Genomic DNA, 18,627 nt, shown 5'->3' on the forward strand with positions numbered 1-18,627 from the left:
ACATGTCACACTTCTATGCCTTTGGGACCTTTAAACCAAACTGTGATGTTATGTCTATGATGATGTGACTCCTCTTTGTTGTTGCTTCGTAACTATAAACGTTGACATATCTTTTAATCCAATGATGTTTTGATAACCATTATGAAAACCACTTCACTGCTTTGTAGCCTCTTCAACAATTAAACCTCAAACTGGAGTGACAAGGCAATTGAAAAGATTTCACACCATCTCAACTTGAAATACTCATAAAGATATTGACATAAAATATTAAAATGGATAAAATACTTAGGGATATTGAATTAAAAGAAAAAAATTCACTTTCCTATTTTATAATTACATGACAATTTACGAACATTTCACCAAAAACAAGACAAGACTTATTTGCCCTAGGGTTTTTTTATGAGTGAAAACAAAATTTTAGAAACTCTAAGAAAATGAAACCAAATTTCTTCCTAATTTTCACAAGATTTCACAAAAATTTTGTTGGGTAAAAATCCAGGTCATTAGTGGCTCTGTCTGGGGATAATGGATGACTTGTATCCATGCAAGAATTTAGAATTTATGGGTTATGTACACCACATACATGACAATAACTTTGACAAATATGAGAGAACAATGCACAAAAAATAGAATCAACAAATATATATAGAGGGGACATACATATGTACAAGAATTTATAGAATGTATAGACCTGAGTATTATTCATGGAGATAAAATACCTTCAATAGAAGTATTTCTTCAAGAGTTTTCCATGAACTAGAAATTCAAGAAGGTTTTTTGATAATTCTTTTATGAAGTAAGAATCCTCTCCCTAGTTTTCATGGATGAGATTTGGTCCTAACTAGATGGGATCAAATTTACCAAGTTTACCTTTGTCTTCCAATCTAGCATTCCATAATAGTGCCATATCCTTAGGATAAAACTTTCTTGATACTACTTTTTTGTCATACAAGTGTTTAACCTAAACTTGCAACTTTGTGTTCTTGGCTAAAGCATCTCTTCTAGTCTCATCTAACTACATAATATCATCCATTTAATCTACATCTCATCAATTAGATCATTATCATAATGTTGAACAAATATATACATGCTCCTTAAGTTTTTTTGTGGTAATCTAGCTTGTATTCCATAAACTAAATCAAATGGTACACAACCTATGGCTTTCTTTACTATTACTCTATCATCCTAGAGTGCCAATGGTAATTTGAAATCCCAAACTTTTTTGTTTTCTTCTAAAATTCTCTTGATGATCTTTAGTAAAAATTTATTTCTTGCTTCAACTTTCCCATTCCCTTGTGGATGGTATGAGGAAGTGATGGATATGGTTATACCATATTTTTCACAAAAAGCCAAGTGTATTCTTCATATATGAAGCACATTGCATTGTATGTAACTATTTTCTCTAAACATCCAAATCTAACAATGATGTTATTCAAAATAAAATCCATCACCACTTTACTAGTAGATTTCCTAGTAAGGATTTCCTCCACCCACTTTGTAAAATAATTAGTAGCTACTAGTATCTAGGAATGTATCTATTCCCCACTGCTAAAAAGGTACTTGCACCTCTACTAGTTTTAATGGAAAATTCCCAAAGAATTTCAATTTTCCACATAACCATTGATAGGCATCACATTTCCTCAGCATCCTTAAAAAGAGTAGGCTACCAAAATCCTATTTTGGTCACCTTATGGGCTTCTGTATTAGCCATATAATGGCCTCCGCATACTCCATGATCCATATCATCAAGAATTGTAGATGCATGTTTCTCATCAACACATTTCAGCAACACACCTTCAATACTTATCCACCATAACTGACCACTCACAATGACATATTGAATGTCCTATAACTTTAAAGTTCTTATTTGATTGCCATTCAAACTTGGTGGAGCTTTCATGTATTACAAATAGAATATAATGTCCTTGTACCAATCACAGACATCCATATCACATGGCCCATCTATAACATTAACTTCAAGTTGATTTATTTGATTTTCTTCAAGGTTGACTTTTTCCATTAGCTTGGCAAGTCCTTGACCTTTCACAAGCTTAGTGATCTGAATAACTATATTAAACTATTGGATTCTATTAATCCATCTACATCGTCTTCCTGAAACCTCTTGTTGTAAAAAGATGCCTTTTATAGTAGCACTTGGAAAAAATGCAATTACAGTAGCTCCTATCATTTAGCATCTAAATTCTTTCACAACTTTAACTAATGCAAAAGCTTGCTTCTTATTTATATCATATTTGAATTATGTAGTTTGCAAATATTTACTAAAAAATGTTATGGGTTGCTCATAACCATCCTCATTTTTCTGCAATAATATTGTTTCTATAGTATGGAATGAGGAAAAAGAGAAAATTTGCATGGGCTTAGAATAATCAGGAGCTCTCAAAATAGGAGCATCTTTGATTACTTGCTTTACCTTATGAAATTCCATGCTTGGTTTTTCATCCCATTTAATTTCTAAACTTTCATGTAGGAGCATCGAGCTTGGATTTTGGTGGAGTTATGACTTTTATGGTTAGGGATGTGTTGGAGACACATTGGGGAACCTTTCCTCATGATTTCATATGGATTGGATGGATTGAGTAAAAGTTTGAGTTGTTTGTACCTTGCCGATGGAACTGTGTGTTCTAGTTTTTGGGTGCCTATTGCAGGGAGTGTAACTGATTTTACATAATAAATGAGAGGTTTTTGAATTTAGCGATTGAAGAGGTCCTAGATTAATTTTTTATTTCAAGAGCACAAGTTGTAATTCATTATAGGTTGGGTGATATGACAATTCTCCCGAAGTATCGATTTCTAGCAGTTTCACACAACAGTTTGTTGTGTGTGACTTTTAGGATAGATGAACATTTTTTATTGGGGAAACAACCTTTGTAAATTTAAGGGGTTTTAGACGACCTATATTTCTACCTATAGTTCAAAGCATGAGTTCTAATTCAATTGGAGCTAGGAGATATCACAATTTTACTTGGATATCAATTTTTGGACATTTAATTGTTGTTGTAGGCTGACTTGTGGCATTTAATTTATGTAATTGTATTTAATTTGTGTTGTAGGCCAACTTGTGGATTAGATTAGTATAATTAGGGGTTTTTGGGAAGTCTTTTGGCATTATTCATCCATCGTGGAGAAGAGGACGGGGTAGAGGAGAAAATTTGGAGAAGAGCTAGTAGCTATGGCTTGGAAAACAAGGAGATTGCTTGGTGGCCTTGTGACCACAAGTTGAGATCTTCCCTGGGGGTTTCTACTAGAGTGTAGATCTAGAATAGCTAGGGTTTGTATTGGATCTTAAGAGATCTTTTAGAACTATTACTTGCTCTGTATTTGACCGTAACCAGGAAGGCCTTACAACCTGGCACATTGTATGTAATCAATTATATTTAATAAATATATTATTATAATTTGGTATCAAATCTTGCATTTTTGCTTCTTGTTGTTGTTTTTCCACTGTGTGGTTGTATAGCTAGGGGCTAGGACATCTCCTCTAGGGACTCTTCTGCCTTGTAGCATCTTAGAAATGGGTCTACTTATCTGAGCAAAAAAACTGACAAATCTTCTAAGAAAATTTATTTTCACAAAGAATGACTAAATACCCTCTAGATTTTTTTTCTTTTGAATTTTTTCTATAGCTTCAACTCTCTCAAGATCTATTCTAGCTCCTACCTTTCCAACTAAGTGGCCTAATAATTTACCCTTAGTAACAAAAAATGTACACTTCCTAGGATTCAAAGAGATACCAAATTTTAAAGCTTTGATGAATACATTTTCAAAGTGCATACAATGATCATTCTCATCCTTTGAGTAGGTTGTCAACTCATCCTAATATACCACTAAGAATTTATCAATAATATTAGCAAAGGCCACGTCCATGGTTCTCTGAAATGTGGCACCAATATTGGTTAAGCCAAAAGGCATTATGCTATAAACATAAGTTCCCAAAGATGTTGTAAATGTTTTTTTTATTGTTCTAATTCTTTTACAACCACCTAGTTATAGCAAGAGAATACATCCATCATATACATCAGTTCTGACCTAGTAACTCTCTGCAACATGGCTTCCATGTTTGGTAATCCATTATTATCCTTTAATGATGACATGTTCAAATTTTTGAAGTCAACACAAAGTATGATATCAACATTCTTCTTCCTCACAAGAACTAAATTTGACACCCAAGAAGAATTCCTAATTGGCTTAATAATTCCAGCATCTCTTAGCTTAACTAATTTGTCTTGCATTTTTTGTGCCAAAGTTGGGTTACTAAGCTTCTATATTTGTCTGAAAGCCTTGGCTCCTTCTTTCAATGTAAATTCATGTCAAAAGAGGTCCTCTCTATAGGCCTTCAAATCATCATAAAACCAGGCAAACACATGTTTATATTTTCTCAATAATTCAATTAAAATTTGCTTGATTTTAGGGGCTAATTGCTTCCCCATATAATGTTGGAAACAATTGATTAATTATGTATTGTGTTTGATGTTACACTAAATATCATGTCATTTTCATTCAATGTATGTTGAGCTCACTCAGGCATTGAAGACAATTTTCTATGTCTATTGAGCACTCTAAAGTTTGCCTAGTTTAGAAGATAGTGTCTATCGAGTTCACTCGAGTGAAAAAGGAAAGTTTATAGGAGTTGAGTGTTAACCAAGATCACTTAGTTAATGAAGAAAATATTAGATGGAATTGGTGTTAATCAAGCTCACTTAGTTACCAAAGGAATTTTGAGAATATGCAGAGTTAACCGATTTCACTTGGTTAACACCAGAAAATCGCTTTGAGTTAGTATCTACCAAGTAGGGTCGGCTAAAGAAGGATTTTCTTGCTTTGGCATATTGAGTTAAATAGTTTTGTTTGTTGGTTCTAGCTAGCTGAAAAGATGAATATTAATTATTCTAATTTGTATTCAAGCCAACTTAATAATGTGTAAGATATAAATATAAAGTCAAGTTGAGGATTGAATGCATGGAATAGAATTGAAGATTTGATGATGCTTAGAGGAAGCGAATTAGAAGGATAAGTAAAATATCCTTGTTGGGACACAAAGATACCTTCAATTAGGAAGGATCAAGTATACAAGCTAGAATTGAGATTTGTAATCAGAAATTAGTTGCATCAAAAATTAGGTCATCTCACTGTTACTCTCTAACCATTGTAGCAATGATCTAAATCTCTTAACAGAGTTGGCTTAACAGTTATTTGTAAATCCTCTAACAAGGTGACATTTCTATTGAATTATCTAAAGACCTCTAACAAGGCCACTCCTAACAAGGTGATTAAATCCTCAAATAGGGTCACACCTAACAGTGTATTTTGTAACCTTTAACAAGGTTGGTTCCTAATAGGGCTCACTTCAAAAGAGTGAAAATCAGTAACTAGTTGGAATTGGTAGTTTTTTCCAAATTGAATTTCCACGTTAAAATCTTGTGTTCATATTATTATTTTTATGTGTTTGCAATTGAGTTAAAGTAACATCAATCATAGATAATATCTCACAATTTTCATGCTAAGCATTTGCAAAGCTATTTCAGTATTTACCAAGTTACAGTATTTTCCCTATGTGTTTACCCAGTTATAGAAAAGTTTAGTTCTAATTTATATTGACATCTAAGTGATCTGAGATTTATTTTTCTGGCAACTCATTCACCCCTCCCCTCTTAGTTACTCCTCTTATATTTCTAACAATTGGTATCAAAGCTTTTGGTGCTTGCAAAGAAAGTGTTTAAGGACCAAAGCTAAAGATTAGGATGTCTTACAGAAGAGAGATTCTCAAGTTGAACCTGTAGACACGTAAAATCATCCCAAATGCTATATTAATTTATTAATATTTCCCTTGACATTATAATTGATTATTTATTAATTAATTATATTTTTTATGTTCCTTTACTTATTTAAGTAATGTATTTAAATTTAATTCAAATGCATCCCCTCTAATGTGTTAAATTTATTTAATGCATAGTGCTCCATAAATCCCCTTTTAAATAAATCTTAATTTATTTAATTCCCTCTACTTCATTAAATTCTTTTATCATGTCATTAAGTTAAATCCTATTTAATTTAATCCTAATCCCACCTAAAACCTAGTCTACACCCATCACTCTCATCCTTCTAAGCGTACCCATTAGTTAATCCCACTTAACTAATCCTAAACACTTTTCTAAACACATCTTAGTCCCTAAGTATTTTCTCACACATGTGTGAGAAACTCAAGATCCAATAAAGTTTCCATTTTATTATTTTATTCAAAAAAGTCTTACACTCTTACACACTTGTCCCCCTTTTCCTTCTCCAAGGTTTCTTACACATGTGAGCAAACTTTGAACCATCACTTTCATCCAAAATTTGCATGGCTTGTCCCCTTAGTCCATGTGTCTCCCTTATGGCACCTATGTGGATGCCACATAGATGCCACCTCCCCAAGACCTCTCTCAAACCTATAAATAGAGCCCTTGTCTCAAGTATTTCACATCTCCCTCATTTGCATTGTTATCATGCTTATTTTATTTTAGAGTTTTAGAGATTTTCATGCTTAGAGCTGACCTTTGGTAGTTGTTTGCATTGTTTAAATTTTTAGATGTTGCATAGTTTCATGGTAGCATAACATTGTTAGGTTTCCTTTTTTCATTGCATCTTATTTTCATTCACATCCATGAAATTCTTTGATTTTGTCTTACTCAAAGTCATTTCTTGAAGCTATTTCATATACCTCTTAGCATAGTTTTCATACATGCATTCTTGCATTCATTCAAATGATTTAAAGGTATTCATCCATAGTTGTGTTTGGGAGAGCATATCTACATCCCTCCAACTAGAACACACGAACAAGGTTCACACGGGTGTCCTTGTTGAGCTACTCTAAGGTTGCGTGGGACTCATATCTATCGGTTGCTTAGCTTAGTAAAATGTAAGTAGTGTTAGTTATTTTATTGTTTAAATCTTGATATATGAACATGTATGACTAACATTTGTCTTGTTTAAGCATGCCCCCAACAAGTCAGGTTTTCATGTATACATTTTGGCACCCTGATGGGACCCATGTCCCTTTTCCATTTCCAAAAATTGGTCAAAAACTCAGAATTTTCCATAGAAACTGCACACTATCATCTTCGTTAGGATGTAGTGGCATCTATGAAGATGCTTCATCATTCGCAGATCCACATCTTCCTGGTCAAGCATCTCTACCTTTTTTTTTTTTCAAAATTGCTTCATACTATAAACCACGGCTATTTGATTTTGTCATCTGCATATTTTATATTGTTGTCTGCATTGTTTTACCTGTTCTATCATCTCTATTATGGGCGGCCTAATATCTGCAAAATCTAAAACTATCATCTTTGAAGTTTAGTATGAACTGTCATCTACATTGTGGGTGGACTTGAACCTATCATTTCATTAAATTGTAATTTCCATTTTCATTGTTTTGTCATCTACATTGTGGACAATTGAAAGTCAAAATTTTTAGTATTTTGTCATTTGCGATATTCTAGCATCTCTAACTTTTGGCATCTTTGACCCTATTCTGTCATCTATGACTGCGAAGTGTAAGTAAAAGGTATATAATACTAGTTTTTGTTTGGTCCTCTATGCTTTTATCATCTCTATTATTTGTCATCTCTACCTGCATTTTGTCATCTTCAATTTTTTAATTTAACTTTTAGTGGTTCTATGAGATTGGAGTCATTCTAAGCTTATTTACGTATAGAAAAATAACAAAATAAATTAAAATAAATTTTTCCATAGTTAGCTTTCATTTTTTAGGATTTTGTTGAAGCTAATCAAGTTGTTTATTGTGGTATTGGAGATAGGAGCTTTTTAGAAACACCTAACCATATTTTCTTGCAAGTTTTCCTTAATATTTTATTGCTCTTGGGAATGAACTTGAATGCTTAATCATTTTTCCTTGAATGAATGTTGCACTTAATGAGATAAATCAAACACACTCTTGAATGGCTAAACTTAAAACAAGCAAAATCCAATATTGAATGCATAATCAATTGAACAAAACATTTCATTTAGATGAATGTTGTTAAAACACAATCTTGAATGCCTTAAGGAAAGTCATAGACATTTTTTTGGAATGGATGGTTAGATAGAAAATACACTCTTCAATCTTTAAGGATCAAAGAAGAATGCAATGAAATATTTTTATTTGGGTTTAAAACATATTCATACAATCTTGAATGCTTAAGGGACAAAGAATCTTGCTATGAAACATTTGGACTTGGTGCTTAAAATGGATACACTCAATCTTGAATGACTTAAGGGAATTTATTTCATTTCATCAATTTTATTATGTTGAAGATGATCAATTTACTTTTGTTGATGAATACTCATTTTTTATTATGTTGACAAGACACTATCAAGTTGGAAAGAACAATGCATGCTTAAACACAAGTGTCTTCAAAAGTAGATAGAAAATCTAAGCTCCATTGGGAAAGAACAAGTGTCTTTTAAACCCAAGACCACTTACATATTCACTCCTCTCACACCTTCATGTGATCTTGAGTGCACAAGAAATAAGTGACCTTGTTTTACACTTTTTAGGAGGCCTACTTGGGGATTTCATCACCCCTTGGGATGACCTCAACTCTAGCATTCTGGTGGAGTATAAATATTGGGAGGTGAATCAAAAGACACCTCTCTTGGAAGCATAATCTTGTCACTCTTGGCTAAGCTCCAAAGAACTTTATACCTTTGGGAAGTGAAAGTAGAGATTTGGGAAACCGTCTTCTCTTGGTTGTGTGGCACTATTTTCTTTGGTCTAAAAATTTGGGCCTCATGTACCTTGTGTATATATATCCCATTCAAATCCTTATAACCATTTCTTGAATTTATTTCATATACCTCTTAGCATAGTTTTCATACATGCATTCTTGCAGTCATTTGAACGATTTAAAGGGATTCATCCATAGTTGTGTTTGGGAGAGCACATCCACATCCCTCCAAGTAGAGCACACCAACAAGGTTCACACAAGTTTCCTTGTTGAGTTTCTCCGAGGTTGTGTGAGACTCATATATATCAATTGTTTAGCTTAGTAAAATACAAGTTATGTTAGTTGTTTAATTGTTTAAATCTTGATATATGAACATGTATAACTAACATTTACCTTGTTTAAGCATGCTCTCAATGGGTCAAGTTTTCACATATACAAAACCAAAATAACTTTGTAGTATGGCAAGGACTTATGAGGTTACATTTGGCACTATTAGTGAGTGACATTGCTTCTGCTCTTAATTATGTTGAATTTGATGAAGTCAAAAGTTGTACTACAACTTATGGTATATGGATCAAACTAAAAGCCATCTATGAAGGAGATGATAATGTTAGAAGAGCTAAAGTTGAAAGTCTTAGAGGATAGTTTGATCAGATGAAGATGAGAGAAGATGAAAACATTGCAAAATATGTTGAGAAAATTAAAGCAAGTATGAGTGCAATCAAAGCATCTGGAGGAGACATTGATAAAAAAATAGTTGTAAGAAAAGTACTCAGAACCCTTCTTCATATCTATGTAATTTGAGTGTTTGCTATTCAAGAAATTAGATGTGATCAAAATAGCAATATAACTTTGGATGCTCTAGTTAGAAGATTGACAGTTTTTGAGTTGGATAACTATGATAACTATGTCCCTAGTTCCAAAGGTATTGAGTTTTCATTTAAAGTCAAGATTTCACTCAAAAAAAGGAGTAAGAAATCAAAGTCCAATCAATCAGAAAGTAAAGAAGAAGAAGAAAGTTTAGACAGTGATCCTCAAGTTTTTGAAGCCCTACTTGCAAGGAAATATTCCAAAGGCAAACGAAAATACAAAGGTACAATTCCTCTAATATGTTTTTCTTGTGAAGAAGTTGGTCACACTGCTGCATGGTGCTCAAATAAAGAAAACAAGGATGAAATGAAATGCAATAAATTGAAAGGCAAGAAGGAATTCAAAAACTACAAGGACTGTAAGGACAAAGGTGAGAAATTTTGTTTTATGGCTAAAAATTTTGATAAGAGTGAAGTTGAAATGGTATATATTGTTGTAAAAGATGAATCTAATGATGAAGGAGATAAAATGCCACTTATCTCTCATGTTAGCAAAAATTATAAATGTATTATTGATAGTGGCCACTCACATCATATGATTGGAGATAAAACAAAGTTTGAATACATGGAACATTATGATGGTGGTAGTATGAGATTTGGAAACAACGAACCTTGTTGCATAAAGAGAAAAGGATGTATCTCATTAATCAATGAACTTAGATGTGACAATGCTTATTGGGTTGAAGGAATAAAGCATAATCTACTGAGTGTGGAATAGTTGAATAACATTGGATTCAAGGTAAAATTCATGAATGGGAAGGTTAAACTTCTAGATGGAAAAGGAAATCTGGTTGGATCTGGCAAACAAATAAAAGGTAATCTATTCTGTCTTGATCTCAATGAAAGTTCATGTATTATTGCTCAAGTAAAAGAAAGTTGGTTATGGCACAAAAGATTATGTCATGTAAACTTTGATAATTAGGTCAAGATAAGAAAAAATAGAAGAGTAAGAGGTAATCCTAGCTTGAGGAAACCTAATATGTGTCTATGCAAAAATTGTCAAATTGGTAAGATGGGAAAACCTAGTTTCAAAAGCAAAAACTATCATTCAAAAGAAGTCTTAGAGCTTGTACATATAGACTTATGCGGACCTATTGGAATAGAGAGTTATAGTGGAGATAAATTTTTCAATCTTTTTGTTGATGATTATTCTAGAATGATGACTATAATGTATCTAAAAGAAAAATTTGAAACTTTTCAAAAATTTAAGTGGTATTTGGCATGAGTAGAAAAAAAAACTAGAAAGAGACTGAAATGTTTAAGATCAAATAGAGATGGTGAATTCATTTCAATGAGTTCAACAAATTCCTCATTAAAAGAGGAATTAAGAGAGGTATCATCCCCTTGTACACCTCAGTAGAATGGTATAGCTAAAAGAAGGAGCAGATCCATCATGGATTGTGAAAGAATATTGATGATAGAAAGGAATATTGCAATCAAATATTGGAAGGAAGCAATTAGTATTGTAGTGCATACCTTGAATAGAGTACAGTTGAAGAAATACTCAAATCAAACTCCTTATGAACTATGGTATGGCTACAAACTTAATGTAAGTTACTTGAAAGTATTCGGTAGCAAATGTAATATCTTGAAAGAATCTAGGAAAGGTAAATTTGATGTCAAAGGTGATGAAGGCATATTCCTAGGATACTCCTGCAGAAGTAAAACATACAAATGTTTGAATCTGTCTAGTTATAAAATAATAAAAAGTGCACATGTGAGAATTGATGAGTTTGTAGAAAAGAGTGAAGAAGAAAGTAACAAAGAACCTAAGGATTATAGAATATTTTTTTACTATGAACCTAATACTTTTCCAAATATATTTGGAATTCAGGAGGCTTCATCTCCCAAGTCTCCAAAATCCCCAAAAGCTACCGGATTGCAATCAATGCAACTCAAGTCATAGTCTTAAGGACCTGAGTTGCAGTTAGAAGCTACTAACCTATTCTTAGAACAAACCAAGTCTAATGGACCTGAGTCATAAATAGTGGGACCCAAGCTTAATACAAAAGATCATGAAGAAATTAGTGAAACAGACTCCAAATCCAAAGTAATTGTGTTAGCAAGATATGTCAAAAGGCATCATGCACCTGATCAGATCATTGGAGACAAGTCAGATGGAACAATGACAAGAAATAAATTGAAAGGTACATATTTACTTGCTTAACTTGAACCTAGAAATGTTAAAGATGATTTGGATAATGAAAGTTGGATTGAAGCAATGAATGAAGAAATAGAATAGATAGAGAAGAAAAAAACTTGGACTCTTGTTCTAAGACCCAAGGATAAAAATGTAATTAGTACAAAGTGGGTATTCAAAAATAAGATAAATGAAGATGGAGAAGTTTTCATAAATAAAGCAAGGTTAGTATGTAAAGGTTATTCTCAAGAAGAAGGTCTTGATTATGGTGAAACTTTTGCTCCTATTGCAACATTAGAAGGTGTTAGAACTTTACTAACATATGCAGCTCATAGAGGATTTAAAGTTTATCAAATAGATGCAAAATATGCATTCTTGAATGGAATTCTTGATGAGGAAGTCTACATAGAACAACCTAAAGGTTTTGTAGATCTCAGCAAAAGAGATATGGTGTGAAAATTACACAAAGCATTATATGGTCTCTGAGCTTGGTATGAAAGTCTTCATAACTACTTGATAAAGATTGGTTTTTAAAGAACAAATGATAATAGTGGTTCGTATATCAAAAAAGGACCAGCAAGAAGATTGTGTTGGCATAAATATTTTTGGATGACACCTTATTTACAGGAAATGATGAGTTGTGCAAGGCATTTTCAAAAGAAATTAGTAAAGAATTTGAGATGTCTATGTTTGGAGAGAAAATTATTTGTTGGATTGTAGATCCAGCAAAAGAAAGATGGTATCTACAATACTCAATCTAAATATTTCAAGGAGATACTAAAGAAATTTGGAATGGAAGATTCAAGACTAGCTAGAACACCTATGTCTATTGGACATAATATTTCCAAAAATGATTATTCCAAAGAGGTAGATTAGACCAAATATAGATCAATGATTAAAAAATTGCAATATGTAGGCCATATAAGGCCTAATATTGCATTAGTAGTTGGTATGGTGGGAAGATTCTCAGAAAATCACATGATAGAAATCAAAGAATCATGAAATATCTAAAAGGTAGTGAAGGCTATGGTTTATGGTACAAAAAAAGAGGCAATTTGGATTTAAAAGTATTCATAGATGTTGACAGGGAAGGAAGTGTTGATGATAGAAAGAGCACCAATGGTGGAGCATTCTTTCTTGATAAAAGACTAGTGTCTTAGGCAAGCAAAAAATAGAATTATATTTCTCTGTCCATAATAGAGGCAGAACATGTGGCAGCAGTAGATAATTGTTCTAATATTATTTGGTTCAAACAACTATTGGTAGGAATGAAGATAGAGATCAAGGATCCAGTGGTTATATACTATAATAACACGAGTGCAATTAATATATTAAAGAACCCAGTGATGCATACCAAAATAAAATACATTGTTGTAAAATATCATTTTTAAGAGAATTGGTATAAGATAAAGAGGTAAGATTGGAATATATGAATACAAAAGAGAAAATTGCAAACATATTCACAAGCCATTACCTAAGTATGCATTTTTGTATCTAAGAGGTAAGCTAAGGGTCATTCCCCTATCTGAAACCCACTAAATGAAGTTTAGTGATGCATCAACTAGAGAATGTTGAAGATCAATTAGTTGATGCAATATTGAAAAAGGAACATTGCAAATGAATCAGTACATAATGTATATTGATATTTACTAAACATTGTCTTTAGCATGAGATGTCAAAAAGGGAGAAGTTTTATGTCATATCTCATAGAAATGTTATCACATCAAGAGATGAAAAAGAGGTAGATATCAAACATAGAGGTTTGCTAACAGAGGGAGAAACTAAAGGCAGAGAGAGTTCAAACTAATAGAGGAAGTTCTCAAAGATGAGAATTAGAATGAAACGAAGTGATGGGGAATTTACCCAAGACAAAAATGAACACAAAAGAAAAGGGGAATATTATTATCAAAATTGATATGCTATTACATCCAGTACAACAAAAATAGACTCCACGACATGCCCTATGGGCTTATATTGTTATCAGATTCTAGAGAAAACCCTTCTCACAATACCTTCCCCCAAACTCCACAAAAAATTGCCTTTATAATGCCAAAAATGTCCTTAAGTAAACCAAATTCAATTTAGGGTTAGGAATACATTTTAGAATATTCCATTTGACATATACCACCAAAATAGAAGGATCTAGAAAACACATCAGAAGTCGATGTAAAATTAGAAGAATTCATAAATGGTAGTCCAACTTTCGGGAGGCATAACTTTTGATCTGGGACTCTAATTGACGAACTGTTTACATTTTTGAAAAGCTCTCCAAGTATTCTATAGCCTGATGGATGATCTTATCTCATCCCTCATTTTTTGTGCACATGTGAAGCCATTTAGTGCCTAAAATTTGACTTTGAAGTGCTCTTAAGAGGTCTCTAGGCAACTTAAAATTGCAATAACTTTCAAACTGTAAAGCCTTTGAACCTGACTCTTTTTTTAGAGTATTTTAAATTACAATTATAATCATCCCTCTAGATTAAACCCTCTAACTCATTATAATTTTATCTCAATTATAAAATAACATATTTTCTACATTGTCACGTACCTCAAGGTGCTTAAAAACTCTAACCCAGAAAACCAATAGTGGAACTATGAGAGTTGGAATCTTTATTTGACCCAAATGAGTATCCAAAAATGAAAACACTTTAAATAGAAACTAACACTAAGCATATTTTTGGGTGATACAGGATTGCCCTTACACCACTAGATGCTCCTGCATCAGACACGCAAGGTAGATTGAAAAGTGACCTTGACACTTTATAGTTGGTAGAGGAAAACCCAAATGAGAAACCTCGATTGTGGATATCCAAGTTGAGTCTTCTATTGGTTGTCCTTTCCACTTCACCAGTTATTCTTCATACTACATGTTTCTAGTACTTTGACGCACGTGACTATCTAGAATTTCTTCAATCTCTTCTTTCATAGAAGTAGGAATTGGACATGGCTCCAGCATCAACTCCTCATCTGAAACATCATCATGAGATTGTGTTAAGTCTAAAATATTGAAAATAGGAGAAATATGAATCCCGTCTAGTAACTCCACCTCATATGCATTCCCTAAATCATGTTTCTTCAAAATTTTGCAGGGGCCAAATTTCTTCATCTTCAACTTTTTGTAGGTACCCACTAGAAATCATTCCTTTCTCAAATATATCATAACCTAATCTCCAACTTGAAACTCCTTATGTCTCCTCTTGTGATCTACCCTAGCCTTATACTGTGGGTTTATCCTATTAATATGTGCTTGCACCTCCTCATGTAGGTTCTTGACATGTTCAACAAAGTCTTCTGCCTTAGCACTTGTCCTCTCCCCTTTCTCCATCTTCCTCAGCTCTAGTGCAGTCCTTGGACTACTCTCATACACAATTTGGAATGGTGATCTACCACTACTCCTATTTATAGAATTATTGTAAAAAAAAATTTACTTGTGGTAGAATCAAATCCCATCCCTTAGTTCCATCTCCTACTAAAAAAATTTAGAATCTTTGTCAAAAATAATACTTTTTGGGAGACCATGTAGCCTTACCACCTCTCTAAAAAAAAATTTGCAATATGCACTGCATCATGAGTCTTGTGGAATGGAATGAAATGTGTTATCTTGGAGAACCTATCAACCACCACAAATACTAAGTAATTACCCCTTTGTGTCCTTGGCAATCCAAGAACAAAACCCATACTTATGTCCTCTCAAGGCTTTGATGGAATAAGAAATGGCTAATAGAGTCTAGTATTTTGACTAAATCCTTTGGCTATTTGACATACTAGATAACTCTGCACAAATTTCTTCACATCCCGTGACAATTGAGGCCAAAAGTAATGTTCTCTAATAATAGAAATGGTCTTATCTCGACCAAAGTTTCTTGTCATCCCTCCACTATGCTTCTCCTTGATCAAGTTATCCTCATAGAACTCCTTGGAATACACAATTGACTTCCCTTGAACAACATACCATCCTAAATCATGTAATCTAGCCATCTGGTCCTATCTAGAGTTACAAATTCTTTACAAGCATTCCAAGACTCTACAAAGTCAAGATCCTCAAGGTATAGATTCTTGATTTCATCAAACCCAACCACTTCAATCTGTATTATTGTCAACAACAATTGTTTCCTACTTAATGCATCTACAACCCTATTAAACCTTTCGCTTCTATGTTTTAATAATAATGTATAGCTTTGCATGAACTCTACCTTCTTGGCTCAATACAACCCCAATATCACTGCTACTAGCATTGCAATCCACTTAGAACACTTTGTTAAATCAGGAAGTGCCAACATAGGTTGCTCTATCACCTTCTTCTTCAACAATTCAAAACTCCTAGTAGCTCCTATAGTCTACTTGAACTCTTTTATATCTCCCCTCATTGTTTTAGCTAGGGGTGCACATATACTACTGAAATTCCTAATGAATTTCCTATGAAAACTAGCCAGAACATAGAATGACCTCACCTCAGTGGCAGACCTTGGAGTAGGTCATTCCAAGATGACATTCACCTTCTCTAGGTCCATTTTGAGACCATCAAATGATACAAGAAACCCCAAATAGACTAACTCCCTTTTGACAAAGCTACACTTCTTCAGATTAATCAACAATTTCTCTTTTCTCAACCTTTCAAGGACACTACAATTGTGCAATAAATGTTCATCCAAAGACTTACTAAAAATCAAAACATCATCTAGATAGGCAATAACAATTTTTTCAAAAAAAAATTGGTACCTCATTCATAAGCTACATGAAGGTGCTTGGTGCATTGGTCAGTCCAAAGGGCATGACTAACCACTCATATAGACCCTCCTTGGTCTTGAATGTAGTTTTCCACCCATTTCCCTCTCATATCTGTATCTAGTGATAACCACTCTTGAGATTTATCTTTGTGAAGTACTAAGCTCTACTCAAAGAATCCATAAGATCATCCATTCTTGGAAAAAGAAACTGATACTTGATGATTACTCTATTTATAGTCCAAGAGTTTGTACACATTATCCACTCTCCATCCTTCTTTGGTGTTAGCACTACAGGTACTACACATGGACTCAGGCTCTCTTGAATCAAACCTTTCCTCAACAACTCTTGAACTTTTTTGTTTATCTCATCCGTCTCATTAGGAGTCATCCTTTGAGTAGCCTTGTTAAGAAAACTAGCTCAAGGACTAAATCTATTTGATGACTGGTTTGCCTTACTAGCAGCAACCCTTCTAGAACATTATCAAAGATGACATCTCATACTCACTTAATAGACCTAAAACTTCATGTGGAATTTCACTATGACCTTCCTTATCTTTCCTAGGAATTACAGAATAACACATATGCTAATGTTTCATGCCATCTAAAATTTTTCTTCCATCAACAAGACTTACCCTAGCACTACTGCATACCTTTTCACCCTCCTTTATCAAGGCCTTCAATTTGTGGAAAAATTCATCCTTTGTGAGAGAATATTTATTTTCATGACCATCATGTATAGCATGCCTATCAAACTACCACGGGCTTCCCAAAAATAAATGGCAGACATCCATTGGAATGATGTCACAAAGAGGCTTGTCTTGGTAACTCCCAATCTTGAACTTTTCCAAGCATTGCTCACTAACCAGGACCTTATGGTCATCCTGTACCCAAGCAATCTAATAGGGTTGGGGGTGTTTCTCCCTCTTGATCTTTAGCTTTGAGACTATCTCCTCTGACACCAAGTTGTTAGTGCTTCCACCATCTACAATCACATCACAACATTTACCCTCACACTTGCACCTAGTACAAAAAAAAATCCTAGTTTTTTTGGGTTCAATCTCACCACTCAATAAGACCCTTTCATTAACTAGAACCTATCCTCTTTATGTGTCCTCTAAATGTGATGACTCTGCATCATCATCTACATGAGCAACTCTTACTTGACCATTAGTTCTCCTATCTATCCTTCCTTGGCATTGAGGGCATTCAAAGGCTCGATGACCTTCTTCATTACAATGAAAATAGGTACCACAAAAACCTCCTCTTCCTAAACCTTGTCCACATCCTCTACCTCTTCCTCTTTGATCTCCAATTTTTTGATCACGAGAGCAATTGAAACCCTCATTTCTTTGATTTTGACTAGTACTCACATCTTCATTTTTCTTGTAGTTCTCATTTGGACCTGCAAATGACTTGTCACTGCCCCTTCCTCCTTGACTGCACCCTCTTTTCCTTCCATCAAACTTTTTTTTTAGCTTCTCCTCAACTCACAAAGAAAACTGGTATGCATCTTCAATGTTATTCATTCTAACCATACTTAACTCCTCCTAAATGATAGATCTTAACCCACTAAGGTAATAGGAAACATTCTCCTTGTTTTCTTTTGCATGCCCCACCCTAATAAGGACTCAGTAAAACTCCTCTATGTATTCCTGGATGGATTTTCTTTCTTGCTTTAACCCTTGCATCTTCTTGAACAAATTAAGTTTGTAATCAACAGGAATGAACTACTTCTTCAGTTTTTCCACCATCTAATCCCATCTTGTGATTTTCTTCTTTCCTCTTCTATTTCTTTCCAATTGAATCTCTTACCACTAGATTTTGGCATGGCCTTTCATTTTGGCCTTCAAAAACTTAAGCCTATCAGGGTCTGCAATATCCTCATACTCAAAATATTTTTCCAACTCATTGATCTTGTCGATCAACTCATCCATGTTTAGATTTCCTAAAAATATGTTGATGTCAATTTTAGGTCTTTTTTCAAGCTTGGAAATGGCCCTAAAAAGCCTCTTCTCTGCCTGGTTTAGGACTTCTCCATCTCCTTCCCCTTCCTTCCCAATATTTCCTTCTATTTCATTTTCTTCCTCACTTTCGTCACCTATGGCAACATTCATCCCTCTATGGATCTCCTCCTGTAATGCCTAGACTTTTCTCTAGAGGGCTCT

Source organism: Cupressus sempervirens, chromosome 9 (genome assembly GCF_028749045.1).
Source record: "Cupressus sempervirens isolate cs-2001-9-10 chromosome 9, ASM2874904v1, whole genome shotgun sequence".
NCBI lineage: Eukaryota > Viridiplantae > Streptophyta > Pinopsida > Cupressales > Cupressaceae > Cupressus > Cupressus sempervirens.